General features: G+C 37.6%; 1 protein-coding gene across 2 annotated transcripts in view; it reads right to left on the bottom strand.

Annotated features, from left to right (window-relative positions):
* The window catches only part of LOC124120471 (FAD-dependent oxidoreductase domain-containing protein 2-like), a 120,849-nt gene that overhangs the window by 63,057 nt on the left and 39,305 nt on the right, over window positions 1-18,487 (bottom strand). The window contains exon 1 of one of the 2 annotated variants that reach the window (XM_048392374.1): window positions 6,565-6,693. The exons of the other annotated variant lie outside the window; for it this stretch is intronic. The gene's annotated coding sequence lies outside the window, so the exon portion shown is untranslated. Of the gene's footprint in view, window positions 1-6,564; window positions 6,694-18,487 lie in introns of those variants that run through there. 2 annotated transcript variants of the gene reach the window in all.

The raw sequence follows: 18,487 nt of genomic DNA, 5'->3' as shown, positions 1-18,487 counted from the left end.
GATATGGATCGGACCTTTCGCAAAATTTGACCAATAAATGAAATAACAAACAGGAAGTCTATATTATCAATTAAAAAAGCAGCTTTCTTAAGCTTTCGGCACTAGTTTCAAACTGGTGACTTCCATACCAGATTAAGCTTTCAAAAATATTTTGAATCAGTCATACATCCCATATAGACAGTAGTTAGGAATATCCTGTGGTAAGCTTTTAAGGTTGCATGATGAGAAAACATTCCGCTTAAATATAACATAATATGAATATATCCATTTTAATTATTTATTACAACTTTAATGTATCATTATCTATCATGTAGCTGTCTGATTTTTATGACAAGCGTTGATACTACTTAATTTCTTTTATCTGACATACTCATTAATCCAACATAATCATATGCAACCAACCATGTCAATTAAAGAGACTTTCAGATAGCAACAGATTTCCAGTCTGTACCAATATTATCATGTGCAATTTGATAAAAAACTAAATATCTCCTATGGCCATTGATAAATGTCTACAAAAATAAAGTATATAGTATATATGATGTACATATCTGATATAGCAACGTTTATTGAATTAGGGATAAGCTTATAGTTACAGCTGTATTGGTAGAATCAGGGCTACATTTCCAGTGGTAGAAACTTACATATTTAGTCTATTCCGCTAGTCCTTACAATGATAAGACATAATAATCCCCCCAAAATGGCAAAGTTTTACTTGTCCTTGTGATACATTAACTATTGGGCAGTTTGGCAACAACTAAAGTGCCAATTTCGGTTGCTGCATTTCACAAGTCTGCGGTAGTGCTACGACTGTCATACGTTTATGTAAAACTATGGGAGTTACGACTGGTGTAGCGCTTCCATCGTCTTGTGAAATGGAGCCCTGGCCACTAGCTGTACAGCCATCAAACAAAAACTTAACACCAACATAAAACAAGAGAAGACAAGAATGCTAACACATCCATTACAAAGTGTCAAGAGCAATTAAACTGCCATTCAGGATTTCATAAAAAAACCCACATTGCTTCCTGTGTCATGTAAAACATTCAACATATAAAAATGTTGTGTATTTCTAAAAGTATGTTTTTTTCTCAGAGGAAATTATGAATTTACAACATCAAAAGGAGAAGGTTGTTTCTGCTAAAAAAACTTAGTTATATATATGACACACATCTTCCCACACCAGTTTCCATATTTTCTTTTTAACATCTTTTTTTGTGTGTGTGTCTCAGTTCATATGTTCCAGCTCTATAGTATTTGCGAATCGTAATTTGCTACTATAAATGCAGTTTTAACACTCCAATTTTTTCAGGGACAGTTTTTGTTGTAAAAGCAAACACCATGATGGACTAACAATATTTTCTTGAAACTATTTCTCTAAGTAGATTTCATACCTTTTTCACTAACATGCATGTGTTGTCATAGCAACTCAATCAGTTTTACAATTAAATTAAAGCGACAAAACCATTTCCACAATCAAAACCGATTTCTACCACAAGCAGAGTTTATTGTACAAGTCCGACTCAATCAGGAGCACGTGTTTATGAATCATTATCAAACCAGGTGTTCGGGAAAGGTGAGTATATCCGGTCCCACACGTGACACCTGTTATTAACACATGCAAAGTCAATTGTCCACCTGAAAAAGCATGGGAGCAAAAGGTACGAGTCAACAACAATAAAACCCATCTTCATCTTCAGCTTTTGATAGGTCAATGAAAAACATCTCTCAAAGAGAATCAAGTCTAACTTTCTGTCTTATTTTGGCCCAGTACAAAGGACTTGTTACTGACACAGTTGTTTTAACAGGACTGGCAAATTCACAGTCAAGCTTGATGTCCTATTTCACTTTACTGGTATGTTTGTTTATTTGTTTGTCTTTTGTTTAACGCCACACTCAGCAATATTCCAGCTGTATGACGGCGGTCTGTAAAAATCGAGTCTGGACCAGACAATCCAGTGATTGACATCATGAGCATCGATCCAAGCATTTGGGATACGATGACATGCATCATCCAAGTCAGCGAGCCTGACCACCTGATCCCTGGTTGTACTGCAGATATACAAACGTAACACAATACCCAGGATTACTCATCAGTTCATTTTCCTGGACATTGACTGATTGTCATCCACATATTTTTCAACATTGTAATACCTATACCTAATGTCCTATCCAAAGATGATAAAATTTTATAAATGTTCTATTGCAAAATCACTGAATACCATATTATTGTTTGGGGCATACAAAATCAATGAGGACATATATACATAAAATAAAACCTCAATGCACAAAACTTGCTCAAAATTTAATTTTTTTTATCAATCCTTTTTACTGACATTTTCTACTGTTCTTATTATCAATAAGTGAAACAGGTGCATTTGACAGCAACACACCAGGAAGAAAAGATGTTATTGGCGTAGTGTTGCAGCCGGAGACACTGGGCCATCTTGTCTGTTCTATGCACGAGGGCAAGGAGCACTTACGACACAACTAACCCTCAAGGTATTTCACTTGTCCCTTGAATTACAAAAATGCATTAGCATGAATAGCAACCACTTTAACATGTAAGCATGCCTTGAACTTGTGCTTTGAAATGTTTATGTGATGCAAATCATAAATTTATACCTGCATGAAGAAATCATATAAAAATGTTAAAGGCAATGCTGAACCTCATTTTAACCTGTAAGGTCATCAGGTGAAATGAGGTTTAGTGACGCCTTTAACATTTATATATTTCTCCAGGTGTACAGTGACAGGTGCTGTACAGAAGATGGCAGTCTCCACCTGCCCCTGTACAGATGTCGTAAGTACAGACAGTAGACATACACATATGTCTCATTAGATTGCAAACACAGTCAATTTCATTCGTACATTGTTCTAAAAACGTAAGAATAGAGGCAAATATTACAAATGGCCATGGACAAATTACATGAGACAGGTTCTTGTCATCGTTTGTATACCTTCCTGCCTTGTTACAAGTAAAACACAGAGCTCTTACTTGGTTGACTACAGACAGACCACAGCAATATGATGATCTAAATACTGTTAATCTTTAAATTAATGCAAGCGTGAATTCAATGCGAAAAATGTGAGTGGTCTTTGTTCGCATTAATGAAACTTCACATTTATGTCTCCAAAATAACAATCAACAATAAGATGGCCTCACTGCACACTTTGGACAGCAGAAATACCAACCTGAATACAAACACAAACACTGTTTATTGAACAGCAGTTGTAACAAGTATATAACGATTGTCAATTGAAGAAAAGGAAATACACAATAGACATCCGGTGAGTTATCACTGCTGGGATCAAGAGTTCTACCCATTCATGTCAAACTAGGCATCATAAATGACCAATCAGACCCGTGAAGATCCGGGGTAGAATAGGTCTTCAGCAACCCATACTTGCCGTAAAAGGTGACTATACTTGTTGTAAGAGGCGACAAATGGGATCAGGTGGTCAGGCTCACTGACTTGGTTGATGCATGTCATCGTATCCCAATTGCGTGGATCCGATGCTCATGATATCAATCACTGGACTGTCTGGTCCAGATTCGATTATTTACAAACCGCCGTCATATAGCTTGCATATTGCTGAGTGCGGAGTTAAACAACTAACAAACAAACAAACAAACCCAATCAGTGAACTGCCAGTTTTCAGAATAAACATATAAACTGCATGTTGTTTTTAGGAAAGCATTGTTTATTGTTATTACAGAAGTGTTTTACTCAGTGCTAATAAGCGGTACTATTTACTGTTTGATGGGATTAACGTAAGGATATGCATTATTCCACTGGGAATGGGATGGGGTGAGTTGCATTTTTGGCTAGGGGTCAGCACTTGTATTAATTTGGAGATGCACTGATTTCAAGATTTACAGTATACTATTTAAGGTCAATTATAAAAAATGTTTCAATATTCACATTGTTACACATCAAGTCAATTATACAGAAACTTACCTGTATGTCAAAATTATATCAAAACCAACTAGTCTAATTGGATACTCAAAGCAAGACAAAATCCTAATACTTCAACCTAAGCTTTATTATTCTTCTTCTTTCACTGTAAGGCAACTAAATATGACAACCATTCAACCTTACATGAAACACCTGTCTACATTAGCTACAACCTCTTCGAGAGACATTTAGAAGCTGGAGCGCTAAGTAAGAATAAGATATATGGATGAACAACTTACAATTAGGAGTGATTTTTTTGTATAGGTTCTAACACTTGCTTGTTAACGGTGAAACCGAAACGTAAGTCCTAATTGTAACAAAGAAGTTGTTCCCAGCTTTTTCCAAGGAGCATTTACATTGAGGGTCTTTACATCTGGCTGTAACTAATGACTTTCGTGACTCTCGCAGACACATGATACTGTGATGATACACCTTGACTGCAGGAGCACGAATCAATGCAACATGAAGGTCGGGAGTGGTCGGACACCGGTTCCAGCTGCAGCCAGGCTCCTCACCAATCCCTTGCCTGATGGAGATTATTTGTCCTTGGTGAAAATCGTTTTTCTCTCATTAAGGGAAGAATACTTTTCAAATGTGCTGGCATCACTAAATCTACTCCACTGCATGTGCAATCAAACAAAATACAGGACAATCCCTTCCGCATGGGAGCGGAAGAAAACAGGTAATCACTGTTGAAATGATCTCGTTCCAAGACAGTCATTTGTCTTCGAAGTCAGAATAGCACTGAAGAGCATCACCTGTGTTAATTCTGTTAGGTGTCACATATTTAATCAAAGCCTAACATCTTCTCAGGTAGAACAGGTGATTATTTCCAAATCGAAAGGTTAAATGTATCAATTCTGGAACATAATATAAAGTGTTCAGAGCAGTAGATTAATTGTACAAAATCTGATGGCCCAGTATTATAACAAACGCAAGGAAGGATGGTGGAGGAGAATGTTGCACTACGATGGAAGATGTTGGTTTGTTTGCAGTCTAACACAGCACTCAGCAATAAATTACAACTATCTGGACCAAACAATCCAGAGGTTGATATTGTAAACAACAATCCACATGGATCCTCATATATATATGACATTTATATATCCTGGCAGAGAACATGTGGCATATAGAATAAATATATATTTCCTGGCAGAGAACATGCGCCATATATAGTATAAATTTATATATCCTGGCAGAGAACATGTGGCATATAGGATAAATATATATTTCCTGGCAGAGAACATGTGCCATATATAGTATAAATTTATATATCCTGGCAGAGAACATGTGGCATATAGGATAAATATATATTTCCTGGCAGAGAACATGTGCCATATATAGTATAAATTTATATATCCTGGCAGAGAACATGTGGCATATATAGTATACATTTATATATCCTGGCAGAGAGCATGTGGCATATAGGATAAATATATATCTTGGCAGAGGACATGTGCCATATATAGTACACATGAATATATCCCGGCAGAGGACATGTGCCATACATAGTAAACATTTATATATCCTGGCAGAGGGCATGTGGCATATATTTCCAAGTTTCCGTAATATTTGGCAAAATGGCCACAAAAATCAAATGAAGTTGTTCTAGGTATTTAGACATGAGACAATCAAACACAACACAGCCTTACAAATTAGCATTTGTCCTACAGTCCATGCCAAACTGCCTAACAGATAAGGTATCATAAGGACTATAAATTTGCAATTTTTAAGGCTTTTGCTATATGTTATCATAATAAGGACTAGTAGATTAAAACAGTTAGTTTCTATAGCTGCCACACTGTAGATTTATGCGTTAACATCCCATTCGATGTGTTTGGAGAAGATTTTAAGCACAAAAAGGCATATATATCTCTCTCTCTCGCTCTCTCAGTGAGAGTTCATATATACTTGGTGAAGACTTGTGGTTTACAAGATGAATATGCAACTCCTGGCCAGTGAGGGGGTGGACTGACAGTGTAACTACATCAGTGAAGTCATCAGGTTACTGTTTTCTGTTTCAGGATCACTACAGCCCTCCTACACATGCAGTAACAAGAAGCCTGATGTATAGATGTCAATGTGATCTGTATGTATGGATTCTGACTACATACAGTGATGTACAACAAGAGTCGGGGAACCAGTGGGCTCCTTCCTCACACTAACACACTGACTGCTTCCATAACGGTACAAGATACCAGACATTTAACATCATACATGTTCAAAGAATCCACAGCAACAGGTATTATTTAAGACATTTTAAGAAATCACAATCACAGCACATCCTTCCCATAAAATCCTGCCATGATGTAACAATTTACAATATTTACACTTGTAAATCCGTTTTCAAGTACACTATGAGTCTCAAGACTATCACATGGCATGCCTAAAATGTACAAGCTAACAAAGAATATGTTCATTTGTACAAGTCTCACCTTTCATCATTGTCTTATTAATCAGGCCATACCCTGTAGCACACTAAATTAGTACTGCCAAACACAGTCATTTAATCCTGATTAAAACATTCAACAAAACTAACATACTTGAAATTAGTTGTCAGGACGTCAGTCCTTAATAATCACTGTACAGACAAAAAATAACTTACAGTTTTGATTAAGCATCATTGTTGTAACGAAGCAACAACAAGACTGTGCCCTCTCTGAAGTCACAGCATCATCATTGATTATAGCCCGCCACAATGATGACTTGTTATAGCCCTGCAGCCCTTGAAAATGACACGAAGCTTTAAATCCCTCAATTACACGAAGGGTCTAATGATTGGGAGCGGTTTGTCTCGGTTTGTGGTGAGCATGCGATGGTAGTGGACGCAGTTCTCTATTGATATCCCACCCCCACATATCTGCCAGTAACGTTTCCTCGCAACAAGTACGGCACGCACGATGGTGGAGATAGCCCATGCCTCGTGTTCACAACACAGCATTCTACTTCATTTCCATAGCAGGCGTTCTGTCACAATGAATTCCAAACTCGAGTTCAATGACACTATTGCCTTAAGAAAACATTTCTTTGAGAAAAACAAGTTTCCTTGGACATGAATTTCTGTGACAATATCAGGCGATGCTAAAGAATTGCAGCAGCAGCAGCAAGAGGAATTTAACTATCACTGAAATCTTGTGACAGACTACAAACAGTTCTCATTGTATTGCAGTAGTGTCTGATGACTGATGGCTACTTGAAGACACGCAGATATACCATTTGTTCTGTAATTACAATCATGGCATATAGAATCAGTCTTACTAATTTAGCACAACAAATGTCAATGGATCTATTCCTGACCAGATCATACATGTCATCAGAGGACAGGATACAAGAAATTTGTGTCCATTAGGTAATTGTGGAGTCGTCTGCTCTGATCAAAAGCAGACACAGATTGCCATAATCACCTGAATGTCTATGAAATGTGGCAGTCCATACGTAAAGAGACACGATGGCTGTCTGTTGACCATGCTGTATAACCATACCACAAATTCAAATCCCAAACTAAAATGGAGTCAAGAACCTCTACTCCAGTTTCCACTTCCTTTCAAGAACAAAATCTCCCATCACCTAATGACCAATACACCTCTTTTGAAGATGAAGACAGATAGATGTCGACTGAGGGTTTTAATTGCAAATAGTCCTGAAAGATATATTTAGAGCCCTATCGGCAATTACAAACAGACACGTTGATATATGATCATCATAATCATACAATACAATTACTCTCCACTCACAGCAATAGTCCTTTAGTCCTTGCCAAACTGCCAAATGGGACTAGCAGAAGTTTGCAATTTTAAGGATTTTGCATTATGTTATCATTATAAGGACTACGACTAAAAATGTTAGCTGCAAACATCTAGCTGCATTCAGTATTATAATTTTTTCTGTTCTATTTAATAATACCTTAAGTCTTAATGAGATATTAATTCAAAAAATAATACAATTAATAGATTCCTATTTCAAATCCTTTTTCAGTCTTTAGAACAATATTACAGATTAATGGACACCACTTTATGGTACGAGAATTTGACATCACAGGGCTACTAAACACTTGTATATGAGTAGTGTCTACACAGATATTAAATTGTTCCCTGCAGCCATCACTCAGCATTGGTCCAGCTATACCATGGTGGCCTGTAAATAATTAAGCCTGGACCAGACAATCCAGCTCGACATCGTGAGCAATGATCTACGCTGTACAATGACATGAAACCAACCAAGTCATAAATTGGTAAGTATCACCACAAATTGGTTGCGGCAAAGATCATTATGGTCTCTGGTTGCAGGGGGTGGGGGAGAGTGTGATGGCGATCTGAATCCCTGGCCAGTTACACTGTCCATACATGCATACCCAACAAACCATCTACAGTCACCACTATCTTAGTATGAAGAAGTCCCCATCCCCCGAGAATTTCTGAGGTTGATGTGGCTGATCGCTTCCTGATAACAATCACAGATGCAATGACATCAGAGGGCCAACCAGGACCAAAGAACATCTATTTCTCTATGCAGTGCATATTTTAATTCTACCCAGATCAAGCATTAACACCTTATTCAGGGTCTGTACAGATCCCACCCTTCTGCTCAACAAATATGACCTTTCATTTATGTGTGAAATGTTAGACATACATTCTCTCTCTCTAAAGCAATATAAACTCGGAATAATCAATGCCGGTCCATTGAAAGGATTCACAGGATAGGTTAAAAATTTGAATTGCACACCAAGGAACATCCGTCCCCTAACTTAATTAATCAGGAAGAAAATAGCATTATGAACACAGGAGACTATCAGCTTGCCCTGTAAGTACCAACATCTCGCTGTCCTGATCCTCTGTGTAAATCCCACTCCGCAGCTCAGCAAAGAAATGGCTAAGAAAACTACATTTAACATGATTCTTTCTGTCTGCCAGTTCAAACAAGATGTGAGGTAGATGAGCCGAGTAGGACGCCTACAGTGGTGGCTATGTCAGTAATGAAGACTGACCTTGCCATATTGCTGTCTCCCCACCTTGGGCGATGCAAGCCTGTTATGTACCGTCTTCCCGCAAACCACTATCACATACATCTTGCTCTGGGTTAGATCATGGATTTCATAACTGAGCTAACATATTGGATAGGTCTTTTATGGTGGAAATTGATATAGTCTATTCCTTGGTGGTTTTCAACATACCTTCTCTTGGCAGGATGTCTGTATCAAGAAAAAATAATACATTCAATAAACAGTTTCAAAACACACCACCTATCATTGATTAATGCATTTCTATTTGGTTATATCCAGCTTTGAAGTTAATCCTTTGATGAGTTGCAGGAATATGTCAGCTGATCACATTCTCCATGTCAGCACTCATTACAGCTGTCCATAAAGCAAGCATTATCAAGCATCATGTTATGTTTACACATATAACAAGCAACCAACTGAGCCAGATTACCTTTCACTATGGAATATAAGAAAGTGCATAGGTCTTGCTATATCACAAATATACCATTTTATTGAAAAGTATTTATAATTATATATGACATTGCCCTTTAAAGGTCTCAACAGATATGTTATTTGAAATAACAAACCATTTTAATTATTTATCCCACCACCTGAAACTTTAAGTCTTTGATAGGCAGTGTTCCCATTAACCGGTAATTACCAGTTTTTAATTGTAAAATTAGGCTTGGACCAGTAATTCACGTGACTGCCAGTCCCTGTGGACGGGCAAATAAAGTACCTTAAAAATCTTTGTTGTTGAACAAAACATCAGTGATATTCAAGTGGGCTTGTCTGTTACCATCAGGGTTTCCCCGTGTCTATTTCTAGGTTAAATATCCATTTGTACTGACTTGTCTCAAAATATATACAAAAAAAGAAGAGAAAATTGTGACTGAAGTTTGTGTGAATGGCGTATAGATCTAACTAAGTTACTTCAGAGATGACATCTTTGCACTGAACATGATGTTGATAGAATAAAACAAAATAATTTTCATACGTTTTTTTATTTGTTGAAAGTTGGGAATGGCAAAAATTAGGGGGGACTGGTAATTTTTAGAGATGCCAGTCCACAAGGACTGGCAGTTTCAAAAGCCAGAGGGAACACTGTGATAGGCATTTACAAGTTGGAAGAACATGAATACATGACACTTTTTTATGGATAGCAACTTCTTTTATTCTTTGTCACGAAGTATCAGAGCTGCTTCTTGCTCCTTCATCAGGTGACAGCACCTGAACGCACCTGAAACATCCTAATCATATTCAAAACACACATTATACTATAGTAGGAAATGTTTTCCTTAAATTTTGTTTCTCCCCTCCTTCATTCTGGTAGTTCTGGCATATTTCTGCATAACAAGCATTAAAATTGGCCTTGACTTAAACATCAGGTTTACTTGTGTTTGATTTGACAAAGAGGACAGATATTATATTAATTAGCCAACACAATGAGTCCATGTTAATGTATCCTCGTTTAATGATCCCAGAATAAAACAAAGTGTCCAATAAACATGGTAAACATTCTTTCATGTTCATTACATACCCTAGTCTGTCTTCCAAACCCAGTGGGTTCAAACCAAGTCTAGAAAGATTGGGCAAGTCTAGATTACCTCAGCTAAAATTAAGCATTGTTCTGGGCTCCATTCAGATTTTATTTTGAATTTTGTAGATACATATTTTAAAAAAAGACTAAATAGGACTAAATGTTCGCCTAAAGATACACATGCATTTGTCAAAACACAGTTTCTAATTGACAATTGCTGTAGAAAAAATATTATGTTGTTGTACACTCAGTTCCTTACAAGGCAAAACCCTGAAACAAGCAATTACTCTGTTGTGGCCTTCACTGCCATATGCAGTGTAGATATGCAATAACCATGGTTGAAGTCCTACCCACTGGCCTGTACAAGCTAAGCTCATCTGAGTAATTCACTCAATAAAATAAATATGTTTTTGCAGTTAGATTATTATCCACTAAAACGTTTAAGTTGATTTGTTTATGAGTTTTTAGTCAAGAGATAGCCAGAATGAGAGTTTCCATGTTTGGGGTAAATGGGTCCAGTAGAGAGAGAGTCAGACTGAGGGATCCAGGGATTGGAGTCCTACTTCTTGCTGGCATCATTTATCCCAGATGAGGTTAACAGCTGATTCATAACTCAGCAACAACTGAAGCTCGGTGAACTGGGATCACTTGGGATCATCCATGTATTTTAAATAACACTGAGTGCATAAACTGTATTTGACAAATAGTGTTGTCATTCTCACGTCAACCTTTACCTGAAAAGAGCAATCCCATCACCAAAGATACAAAATCACACAAAATCCAACATGTTCAGACCTCTGGACCTGTCTATAACAAAAATCTCCCTTTGTGCCTGTAACAGAGACTCCCTGTAACAAATATATACCTTTGTGCCTGTAACAGAGCCTGCATATAACAAATATATACCTTTGTGCCTGTAACAGAGCTTGCCTATAACAAATATATCCCTTTGTGCCTGTAACAGAGCCTGCCTATAACAAATATATCTCTTTGTGCCTGTAACAGAGCCTGCATATAACAAATATATACCTTTGTGCCTGTAACAGAGCTTGCCTATAACAAATATATACCTTTGTGCCTGTAACAGAGCCTGCCTATAACAAATATATCCCTTTGTGCCTGTAACAGAGATTCCCTATAACAAATATATCCCTTGTGCCTGTAACAGAGCCTGCCTATAACAAATATATCCCTTTGTGCCTGTAACAGAGACTCCCTTTAACAAATATATCCCTTTGTGCCTGTAATAGAGCCTCCCTATAACAAATATATCCCTTTGTGCCTGTAACAGAGATTCCCTATAACAAATATATCCCTTTGTGCCTAAAATGGTTTTCAGGACATCCAGGAATGTCATGCAAACAGATCTGATTTCAAACCTGAGCTGAAACTGTTTTGTGCTAAAACATCCCTCCCCGACCCACATTGAATTTTCAGTCCCACTAGCACCTCGGATACTTCAGAATCTGATTCTAACTAAACACATGAATTCAACATTTTTGTTTACAAATTCATATTTTACCTCCTGATTTCCTACACCAACAAAGAGGCTATCTTCTGCAGAGCCTCATATCAAACTAGAACACACAGTCACATTCAGAACAGGCTGAAATCTAACGCCACCTATTCTCAAATCATATTTCTCTTGCAGCTTGCCACATTAAAAAGTCTGCTGTTTGATATAAACCATCTCTGGAGAGACCATTCAAAACTGTTTAGCAGGAGTTGCTTACCATTCTCACATATTCAGGAAGACATCACACACAGACATCCAAGGTGCCTCTGCTATCCGGGGATTGGAACCACTTTGATCACCTGAACTAGGCTTTGGCCGGTTATGCCCTTTAATTACCAACAGCCCCACATCCAAGCAGGTCTTATCCCCTCTGAGACTGCCACTGTAATCACCGAGAGCCATGCAATACCTTGGAAGTCAGAACCAACCACGACCATGCCAGACAACATACTTCTCTTACATGAACCTGGTCAAACCAAACTCTTGCTATTCAAAAATGTACTGTTTATTTATAAGTGAAACTGCTCATATAATTACCATCAAGATGTACTTTCCTTGAACAGGGTCGCCAGCGGTCGCATCTATCTTGTCCACAGAGGAATTACGTAAAACAACTAGTTTCTTTAGATTTTCACGAGTCTCGGACAAGCAGTCTGAAAGAGTCCAAAGCCTGAATATTGAAACTTTCTTCTGGTTCAGCAAGATCAACCTATACTAGTCCATATACTAATAGTGAGTGAGTGAGTGAGTATGGTTTTTAGCAATATTCCAGCAATATCATGGCGGGGGACACCAGAAATGGGCTTCACACATTGTACCCATGTCGGGAATCGAACCCGGGTCTTCAGCGTGACGAGCGAACGCTTTAACCACTAGGCTACCCGACCGCCCCCCATATACTAAGACGAAAATCAAGTGCAAATAATGCCACAATACGCATTCTTGGCACAGACTGTACTAGTGGTCGTATGTATGAATCAACAGTTACGCATATTGCTCAGAAGCGAGTACATCCATTATGACAGGGGGCAGGTGGTGGGAGAATGAGGAGTGCCTTTAAGAGGCCAGGTTGAAGCACCGGAGAGAAGAAAAACCATAAGGAGGTTGCAGGAAACACGGAATAAATCTTCAACTGAGGGTAAGTTCTCCTTCACCTGCTGCCGACTGCCGGACTCTGATACCAATACACAGTCTTCATTTCCACAACAGATTTACGTAATTGGCCCGAGTGTCAGTGTCACATCATAATGACGCCTGGGCTAAAAAACTAACAAGGCATATAAATTAACTGGCCACCAATTCACCATCTGGGTTTCCATGATCAATTCAGTCAAGATGAAAAAAAACATCTCTAGTTGTATGGAGCTATCAAGGAGATTATTTCAGGGGGCTTCTAGAACATGAGAACTTCGAGATAGGTTATAGCGAATTCGTGTCATCAAATATATTTTTTCCTTTTATAAGTTCCACTTTCCCAATTTGCAGGTAATCCATCAAAACAAAAATTATAATGAAGGATTTATTTTTTTCCTATCCATCAAACTGTGGCAGGAATTGCTCTTAAGATTAAAAGTGGATGATTTTAGTGTCAAGTTTGAAGATTTTAATTTACTGAGAGACAGATACTGCAGCCTTTGTAAAAATATTTGTGACAATAAAAAAGAACATGTTCTTTATATTAAAGCTCTATAGTTGTTTCGGTTTAATTACTTTAAGACAGAAAGGTCATTTCCTTGATTTTCTATTTTTCATCCACAATATCAACTAACAAACACATGTCAGCCTCAGAGTCGGAAATGAGATTCTTTTCTTGAAATGAAATTAAAATGAGTGTCAGAGTTGATGGTTTATAAAAAAAATTAACAGCTGTTTGACTTGCATTAATTCATTTCATTTGTTTTTTTGTTTTGTTTCTTAATAAATCACTTTCTTCTCTTGATTTCACTATCCAATAGACAAATCAATACTATGAAACTCTCTGAACAAATCAAACTGTCTTTAGCCCCTGATAAAATTTCAAAGTTGTTAGTTCTATTTCTTTATTTTCAATTAAAGAAATGGTATCTTTCAAATTTCACAAGTTTTTCCCATCAGGAATTAAATTGGTTTTGGCTGCATCTTATTTTTCAACCCTGGATGTCACAAAACTGTGACAGAAATGAAACAATAACTGATGAATATTGGAATTACGTGAATAATTTGGGGCCAATTTGTCTCGACGCTGGTAAAAGAGCCACTTAGGGAGCTATATTTAACACTCACTAGCCATACTACAATGCACGACTTTGTTCTGACCTTTCTTTTGCTGTGAGATAACAAACTAACTCAATAATCTTGACAGGAAAATCAATGTTGAATTTAATTACCTATGCAAATGCTTTCTGTTGTCAATGGCATGCTGAAGTCATTTAAAACCTAAGCTTATGCAATCAGTGGTCAGGAAGGAAGGATCATACTTGGTACCATGCAATGGTGGGGGCTCTGAGCATAAAACTCTCTCAAAAGTATAATTATGTTTATGGACACAAATTTCATTAGTCATATCCCAGTTAATAAACTAACAAATGCAAATCCACAAAATGAAAATTGGTTCATACCTCACAAATTTCTATTTTCTTTCAAAATATTCCACAAACACATTTCATGTTTCTGAAAATAAGAAATAATCCCCAGAATGATCCAAATTTGGCCAGACCGTTTAAAGACTTACGTGTGATTCATGACATTTTCAGCATCCTTGAGACAGATATTTTTAGAAGCATGTCAAAACAACATCGGAACCTCATAATCAAACATCAAAAACCAATAACCATGAACTGGAATAATTCTCCTTACTTTAACAATCTATAGTTTCACAATAACATGGTTTGACAACAAAGGGGACCAGTTGGTGGAAAATCACTGTAAAAAAACCATCAGGAAAAGCCTTCTATTCGTCCTTGTAGAGTGTCGTAATTTGGAACAGGATTTAAAGAAAGTATTTCCACGAATGGACATACAGAAAGATACCATAAATGTTTGAATAGATGTCTGCCTTGAATAAGGACATGGCTTGAATAAACACCCAACTTCAATAAGCACCTGACTCAAATATATATCTGACTTGAATAAGCATCTCACTTGAAGACTTCCAATTAAGCACCTGATTAAACAAACACCCAACTTGAATAAGCACCTGACTTGAAGACTTGAATTAAGCACCTGACTAAAACAAACACCCAACTTGAATAAGCACCTGACTTGAATAGACATCCTACTTGAATAATCACCTTTCACCAAATATAATTCACAGGCTAATTACTATTATTTGGAAGCTTTTTCTTGATGTATCATCAGGACTGTGACTAAAGTGAAATATTATCTACCACTCAGATGAGTGAGTGAGTGAGTGAGTGAGTGAGTATGGTTTTAAGCCGCTTTTAGCAATATTCCAGCAATATCACGGCGGGGGACACCAGAAATGGGCTTCACACATTGTACCCATGTCAGGAATCGAACCCGGGTCTTCGGCATGGCGAGCGAACGCTTTAACCACTAGGCTACCCGACCGCCCCTACCACTCAGATGACCACAACAGATTCCAACCCAGGCAGGTCCAGGGTGTACTGATAGGGAAGGCCACCATCCAATTCCAGTTTGCAGCTCCATACACTGGTCATGATGCTATTTTATTTACAAACAACACAAAGGCCAGGAACTGAAAAGGTTTTTTTTAATTTAAAAAAAAAAAAAAAATAAAAATAAAAATATTGTCAAATACACGTCAATGCAATGATGTGCTGTCATACAAGTGGTGCTTATCATGAATTCCAGATGAGTAAACAATGGCGACAGACTATATATATCTTATTCACAATAAGAGTAATTAAAATGATCCCTAACAGCTGATCTGTTGGGTACAAGTGGCTTTTCATGCTTACAGTTATCCCCGCCGTCTGCCATGTTGAGCTTGTGCGTAACCAGCTAGTGTGAAGGGCCCTACGTTTAAAGCTTTGCGATTGGCTATTGAGTGGACGAGAACCAATAAAAAAACAGGACATGTAACGTAAGGTTGGTGCCTGGCAATCACTTATTAACAGCACACAATCGTTTCTCACCATAGAGTTATTTTTTGTGAAGAAAGTAAAAATATTTTATACTGTCATGTACCGCAATACAGGTTTGTTTGTTTGTTTGTTTGTTTGTTTGTTTGTTTGTTTGTTTGCTGTTTAACGCCGTATGCAGCAATATTCCCAGCTATATGACGGCCGACTGTAAATAATCAAGTCTGAACCAGACAGTCCAGTGACTGACATCAAGAGCATTGATCAACGCAATTGGCATACAATGACATGCATCAACCAAGTCATCTAGCCTGACCACCTGATCCCGTCAGTCACCTCTTACGACAAGCATGGGTTTGTATGTTTTGTTTCACAGTTTCAGTGTATCGTGACTAGAGGTGGGACGATTCTCATACAATGCGATTTAATTCGATTATCGATTTTACATGTGCGATTCAATTCAATTCGATCGATTAATGATTTGTCTACTTCAGTTGGTATCACTTGTTTTAAAAAAAGTTTTTTCAAACATCTGAGTATTTATAAATTTAAATAAAAAGAATGGTGCATCTTTTTTCTTACAGAATCATGTTGAATGTAAATAAAACCAAAAGAAAACCCTTTGTTTTCTGTTTTATTTGGTGTTCAGTTTTAGCATAATGCAAGTGAATATTAACGACAACTAAATGCCTAAAACACTCATTCAAAACTAACAAATTCGTGCGACTAGTCAGCAAGCTAACAGCACTTTCTGACACTCATAGCACTTCAGGTATTACAAGGTGGAACAGCACTTATGACATGACTTCAGGTACTACTTAAATGCATAAAATTGACATTGCATATGAAAGACAACTAAACTCTTAAGTTCCCTAAGCACTCATTCAATTGGAATTTTTCAGAAAGTTTGTATTTAAATACATTTTTTTCGCAAACACAATGTATTGACCAACATCAAACAATATCTAAATATTGAACACGTTGTCAAATCAATACCACTGAATACTTTATAACAGGCATTTTGTGACTTGATTTCAAAATTAACTATTTTGTGTCTTCGTATCATATGATTGATTAATTTTGTAGTGTCACGGTGATTTCACTTCCCATAAGGCGTATTTCACTTCCTTTTTGTCTAGTGATATGGTGAAATATACGCAAATGGGACATTTCAGGTTGCCGGGTGGCCGCACGAATGTTTGCTCGGCAGCCATGAGGCTGAGGGAAAGGGTGGGATTTTCGCGATATTGCACGAGACTCACGCGAGATTTCACTAATAAAGATGACGGCGCACTGTATTTTGGAATGTTTCGCGACAAAACGGTAAAATATTAATATCATCAACATAGAAATATTTTAAGCATGTTAAGCTTCATAAGCATGAATCGTTTTACCGAATTGCTATGTAAGGATTTTGAATCAATTCAAGAATCGGAAATTAAAAAAAGATCGATGCATTCGGGGATCGATGAATGTTCCCACCTCTAATCGTTACACCCTTTGGCAGGTCATCCTCCGCCAAACATAAAATTGGCTGACTAAGCAGTTAACTTCCAAAGAGATTACCACAGTGATTATCTACAAGGAATTGAATACAGATCCAGGCCGAACATCATATATCATGAAAAGACTCACTGCAAGTGCAGCAGTGTAACATGCATCATGTCTGGCTTGTCTGCAGTTGGGTTAACTTCTTTGCAATGAAGACAAGGTATTTCTCTCCTGATTAGGTCAAGTTTTTGCGAACACAATTATCTATCCAAAGAATTGTTTGGACAGACAACATCAGTTTGTAAGAGACATTGGAAGCTAGGATGTGGAACAAGATTCAGGTTGATGTATTACTTATGTTTCTTGCTCGGGAAGCGAGTTCAGACCAAAGTAATCCCTGCTCGGGAAGCGAGTTCAGACCAAAGTAATCCCTGTGTGGGTAGCCAGACTTGTGATTGGCTAATCTTCTCAGCCATGTGGACAAGATGTCCATCTTCTGATCAGTAAGTCCATCATGAACATCAACTCACAGAAATTAGTTGTAAATCTCGAAGACAGAGTACCTCCTGATTATCTATGTCAGGTGGCAACTTGTCACTGAGAGTCAACACAAGCTTATGTTCACTGCAAATTTCACACTGAAGGAGACATTTACAAGTGGTATAGAAGGATCATTTAGAGAGACACACTTACGAGTGGGACAGATGGATCACACAGGACACATTTACGGGTGGGATAAAAGGATCACACAGAAGGAAACATTTACGGGTGGGATAAAAGGATCTCACAGGACACATTTACGGGTGGGATAGAAGGATCACACAGGACACATTTACGGGTGAGATAAAAGGATCTCACAGGACACATTTACGGGTGGGATAGAAGGATCACACAGGACACATTTACGGGTGAGATAAAAGGATCTCACAGGACACATTTACGGGTGGGATAAAAGGATCA

Source organism: Haliotis rufescens, unplaced genomic scaffold (assembly GCF_023055435.1).
Source record: "Haliotis rufescens isolate VD_foot unplaced genomic scaffold, xgHalRufe1.0.p SCAF_11, whole genome shotgun sequence".
Classification (NCBI taxonomy): domain Eukaryota; kingdom Metazoa; phylum Mollusca; class Gastropoda; order Lepetellida; family Haliotidae; genus Haliotis; species Haliotis rufescens.
The sequence above is the reverse complement of the archived record's forward strand: the minus strand, read 5'-3'. Positions and strand labels throughout refer to the sequence as shown.